The sequence below is a fragment of the Vicugna pacos genome, chromosome 10 (genome assembly GCF_048564905.1).
Source record: "Vicugna pacos chromosome 10, VicPac4, whole genome shotgun sequence".
Classification (NCBI taxonomy): Eukaryota; Metazoa; Chordata; class Mammalia; order Artiodactyla; family Camelidae; genus Vicugna; species Vicugna pacos.
This window is the reverse complement of record NC_132996.1, coordinates 36353088-36358793: the sequence shown is the minus strand read 5'-3', so window position 1 is coordinate 36358793 and position 5706 is coordinate 36353088. Positions and strand designations below refer to the sequence as shown.

General features: G+C 43.5%; 1 pseudogene; it reads left to right on the top strand.

Annotated features, from left to right (window-relative positions):
• Positions 1-1442: 1442 nt before the first annotated feature.
• Positions 1443-2502, top strand: LOC102545706 (thioredoxin-related transmembrane protein 4 pseudogene; annotated as a pseudogene).
• The last annotated feature ends 3204 nt before the right edge of the window (positions 2503-5706 follow it).

The following is a 5706-nucleotide window of genomic DNA, read 5'->3' as shown; positions in this document are numbered from 1 at the left end:
TTAGTTGCCTGTGACTTGAATGGTGCTGTGTCTGGGAAGAAAGATTGGTCATGCTGCTGGTACTTCTGACAAGCTGTCTTTGAAAAGCCTACAAAACCATGGGCACTGGACTCACAGAATGCTGGTCTTAAGTTCTCCCAATAAACTACGGAAAGAAAATAAGACAAAATACCATGCAAGATAGAATATGAGTGCCTAAGAGAGGATCAAAAATGTATGTAGATACAAAGAAGAAAGATATAATAAGTGATTGGGTGAAGGGTGCAATCAGTAGAGACTTCAAGGGCCTTAAAGGATGGAAATCCACCCCTGAGGTCAAAGAAAGGTGTAGGGAAGAGGCACTGGGTCAGACGGTTTCTGTGTCAGGACACCAGGTGGAGTGAACCTATTGAGACGGATTAGGGTAGACTGGGCAGCAGAGTACAAACTGGGTGTCAGTGACGTGGTTCTAATTTGAAGAGTTCCCAGGACCCATTCTTCATTTGATTGCAGAGGAAGACAACCACAATTGAAGGCTTACTTCATTCCACAGACTTTAGGATCAGTCAAATCCGTGTTTGAACTTTTACTGTCTGTATCACTTTAAATAAATTATGTAACTTCTTGACTCTCCATTTCTCCAACTTCAAAAAGAGTATAAGAATACCTTCCAGGGCCATTATGAAAAATGAATGAAATTGGTGCTTAGAAGGTGTCAGCCCAATGCTTGGCACACAGCAGTTGCACAATAGTTCCCTTCTGCTCTATAAGGAAGAGCACAGTAGGGTGGCTCACAGAAATTAGGTTTCAAGATCACACTTTGCCTTGAATAAAGAGAAATGCATATAGTAAACATCTCAGTGGCATTCCACATACACACCCAAAAAAGGGTTTTTCGGTTCCTGCCCAGCCATGAGGGTGCTTATTTAAGCTGTACATCTTGGGTACCAGGAAAAAGTCTTTAGTACACATAATTTAAGTCTCTCTACTCAACAATATTGATCTAGTTTCTAGTAATTCAGTGACGGGGGTGTGGGAAGACTACAGTATCCAAATAGGAACTGCAGGCAAGGTTTTCTTTTATATGACTCAAAATTATGTCACCAATCCTAAAGATAATAAAGATGCCATGTAAGTCAAAAGCATTCTTTGTGAAAAATCAATATATCGTATATCATGTGATGGTAAGCATCGCTATTGGCCAAAATTCAGAAAAAATTTAAATTCATTGTTTGGAAAGATCTTAGACTCAAGATTTGATTGTATTTCAGAAAAAAAGAGAGCACTGTATAATTATCCAGATAAAGATGAGTCGAAATTTTAAAAATTGTATTCTTTAAAGGAGTGTTTGTCTTTTCTGAGCTGGTTCTAAATTACGGGTCCGAGCGGCTGCACCCCTTCCCTGCAGAGGAGCCTCGCTCCGCGCCCCTTCCCTGCAGAGGAGCCTTGCTCCGCGCCCCGACATGGCGGGCGGGTGCCGCGGCCCGCTGCTGAGGGCGCTCCTGGCCGCCTGGGTCGCGGCCGCGGCGGTGGGGGCCAAGGAGGAGGCCCGCCCGGAGCAGGCCGCGCTGCCTGAGGAATGGAGCCTCGTGCTGCCTATGACCACCTCCCACTGGACGCTGGTGATGGAGGGCGAGTGGATGCTGAAATTTTACGCCCCGTGGTGTCTATCTTGTCAGCAGACTGATTCAGAATGGGAGACATTTGCAAAGAATGGTGAAATACTTCAGATCAGTGTGGGGAAGGTAGATGTCATTCAAGAACCAGGTTTGAGTGGCCGCTTCTTTGTCACCACCCTCCCAGGATTTTTTCATGCGAAGGATGGGGTATTCCGCTGTTACTGTGGCCCAGGAGTCTAGGAAGACCTTCAGAATTATATCTTAGAGAAGAAACGGCAATCAGTTGAGCCTCTGCCTGGCTGGAAATCCCTGGCTTCTCTAACGATGTCTGGAATGGCTGGTCTTTTTAGTATCTCTGGCAAGATACGGCATCTTCACAACTATTTCACAGTGACCCTTGGAGTACCTGCTTGGAGTTCTTATGTCTTTTTAGTTGTAGCCACCTTGATTTTTGGCCTTCTCATGGGTCTGGTCTTGGTGGTAGTATCAGAATGCTTCTCTATGCCACTTCCACGACATTTATCTGAACATTCTGAGCAGAATCTGAGGTCAGAGGAGGCTCATGCGGCTGCAGTTGCAGGATGCAGAGGAGGAAAAAGAGGATTCAAATGAAGAAGAAAACAAGGACCGCCTTGTAGATGAGGAATAAGAGAAAGAAGAGCTGGGTGATGACGAAGCAGAGGAGGAAGAGGAGGACGGCCCGGCCGCTGGTGCAGACGAGGAGAGGGGTGCCGCCCAGGACGCGGCCCTGAGAGAGGCCTGGGAGGACGTCGGGCCAGAGGTCGGGCCGGGCGAGGCTCTGGACGCTGCCTCCGAGCAGCGCCCTTCAGCCGACGCAGAGGTGGCAGAAGACACTCTGAGGCAGCGTAGAAGTCAGCATGCTGACAAGGGGCCGCCGGCCTGATGACAGCATTTCCAACAATACAGACCAGAGAAATACGCCAGCTTCCCTCTGGTCTGCAGTTTAAACCAAACCCTTATTTTTTTTCCTGAATGAGCAAGCTTCTCTTAAAAACTGATCTCTAGTCTTGCAGTCTCCTGGCATTGAGCCTCATGTGTGTTAAGGAGAACATTTTGGGCATGACAATCAGGATACAGGAAACAAACATGCTGTTAGGAACTGTTTGAGTCCTAGGATGGGCACAGATTCATTTACTTGGGGCCACAGAGTTCTGAGCAGAGGAAGCCCTCCCCAGCCCTCCTCCCTCTGTTTGTAGACAGCAGATGGGGCTGCGGGCCCCGAGGTGGGAGCAGGGCATCCCGCGCAGGGCGTCCTCACAGCACAGCCAAACTGCTTCCTCCTCTTATCAAACTGTAAGATACATCAGGCACGCTAGTACAGGGGTGCTTTTTTAGATGGCCTTGGATATTATTGTAGAAAAGTGCTTGGAAGTCATCCTGACTCTTAAATCTGCCTTGTCGGGTTTTACTTCTTATCTGTAACATTTCCACCTTTCCCATCACGCGCCTGTGGGCCCCCCACACTCTGCGCGGTACTTCCTGTGCGAGACAACTCTGACGGCAGTCAGCTTGACATCAGCGGCCTTCATCCTGACTCGAGGGTTCAGGTTGTCAAGAAGCCCAGCCCCCTGAAGCCGCGACTGCCAAGCGTCTCAGATGAAATGTTGTAGCCTTCGGAGATTCAAAAGGAAGTAGGGGTGTTATAGGAGAGATTTTAGTTGTTGTTTTTAGCCAAAGTGTAGTGATTTTTTTTTCAAAAAGTTCCCTTAGCAATATTCCTTTTGAAGCCAGAAATCTCCTAAGTCTTGCCAGTATAAGGTAGTCCTACGAAGAAAACTTGAATACTGTGTTGTTTTGTTTCCATCTCAAGGGTTCCCTGGCTCTTGAACCACATTAATAATAACTGAAAAGCCACTTCTGGTTTTTCTTCAGTGATGTGCTTTTGGTGAAAGAATTAATGAAAGTGAGTATCTGGAAATGAAAGATTTGGTTTCATTTCCTTCATCCTTAATCTTGTAAAGAATTTTATCCCTGTAAATCTCTCAATACTCAATCTACTAAAAATACCCAGGGGGCCCAATGTCTTTTAAAAAATCCTTCCATCTACTTGATTGGTATTTTAGAATAAATTCATAAAATTTGAAAAAAAAAAGATACGTTATAACTGAAGATGTCTTAAGATCTAGAAAATCTAATGTTTTCTGATTTAGATCCAGATCCTCAGTCTTTGTCATTTCCACCTTCTGTTATATTCACTGCTCCCTTGCTGATCTATGCCCATTCACATGATACCAAGACCACTACCACCCTGGTACCAAAACCAGTCTACTTCCCTCTCTCTTTAATTGTGCAAATCTCAGTCTTTAAAGAATAAAGTTGCCACCAACTGCAGTTTAATTCTCGCTTTTGAGGTACCTCTTGGCTATTTCACTCATCCGTATATACTATGTGACAGCTGCATAAAGACTTCTACTGTAGATGCTTGTCCCACCCCCACAGTACTGTAGCTGTTGGCTTCAGTATTGGACTGAGGAGGAAAAACAATCATTTCTGCATTAATCATGAATAGGATGAGCTTCTCTCTGTTACTTAGAAGCTCTTTTTTGTTTACATTTACTTTCTGTGTCCTGCTTGCAAATTCTTCATATTTACCCACAACGAAACAAAAACATGGTTGCTTCAGATGTTGCCTCAGAAATTCTCTGTATGTACGAGTTTGCTGTTTCAATTTTTTTTTAATTGGACTTTGTTTTTAAGGCTTGTACATTCATCTATGTAGACATGATTTTCTTGGTACTTATAATGCAATATATAATTATACTTTAATATATATAAATTTTAAATACATATAATGTATATGGAAATATACATTGTATGTGAATCTGTGGCTACCTGACTTAGGAACTGAATATCTTTTTCAGAAAGGGCTGCATCGTTTTATCTTTTCCATTCTGTATCTCTAGCACCTGGTAGAATGCCTGTATAATGAGGCACTCAGCAAATATTTGCTTATTATGGCTGAAAAAAAGAATGAATTTCTTTCCAAGTCTGTATTTAAGGTTTTTTGGTTAAAAGGCTATACTCAGCATAAGTCTGAATTTGTAATGAGAAGCTTTTTTAAAGGAACCAATTTGGGAGCTCAACTTGTTCCTGAGAAGTACTATTCTTACACTGGTTTAAAGCACATTTAGAACATCTGAAATACCTCCTGTGAGGGAACATGCCTCACTCTGCTTCAGGAGTCGAGGGGATAATCACTTCCTTTTATACAGGGAGTCTGAGAGATTAAAAAGTCAGAGGGTTCCTCCTACTTCCAGAAGCATCCCAACTCGACATGATAGTTTAATTTTTCATCCCTGTCATGTAGGAAAAACAACCCGGGAAACTGTAGAAAGGCAAACTCACACATTCCGTTGAATAGGTCTGAGTGCCTGTTGAATAATTAAATCAATTTCAGAAGAAAAAGAAAAAGAAAGACCTTCAGGGTTTTGCTGCAGCAAAGTCAGAATGCCTGACAATTATGGCAAAAGGAGGAGGTACTGAGAGTGGTGAATCTCAGAGTTTATTTTGTATTAAGAAAGCTGACACAACACGAATAACATACAGAACTAGTGCTTGGTTCACATCACTGTTTCCCTGTTTCAATAAAACTTCTATTTCTAAGTGGAAGTATACATTGCCTAGCAGTTCCAGTTCAAGCCTGGGGTCTTAGGTCTCTTACCAGCCTGGGGTCAGAAGTCTACACTGCAGGGAAATTTCTCAAGTCAGAAGAAGAGGAAGAGCAAAGGGCAGTCTTCGAAATAGTTAATTTGCAAACTTTCACTACCAAGTCATGGAAAGCATCAAAATATCAATGGACGTGTTTCCACAAAGGCATAAGCCAATGTCCTGTAAGTAATTTTAAATATCCCATAAAATTAAGTTCACAGCATTATTCCTGTTGATGTACTTCTATTCTCTTTCCCCTCACCCCCTAGATGTCCAAAGCATCCTTTGCTCCTGGGAAACTGCACATCTTTTCAGGCCCAGCCCGTGTAGCCCTCCTCTGTTTTCAAGTAGCACCTACACACACCCCTGTAACAATGCCCATTGTGAGCATGATGGTTATGCACATCCTCTTAGGTTATAAGCTCCTCATGGGGTGAGA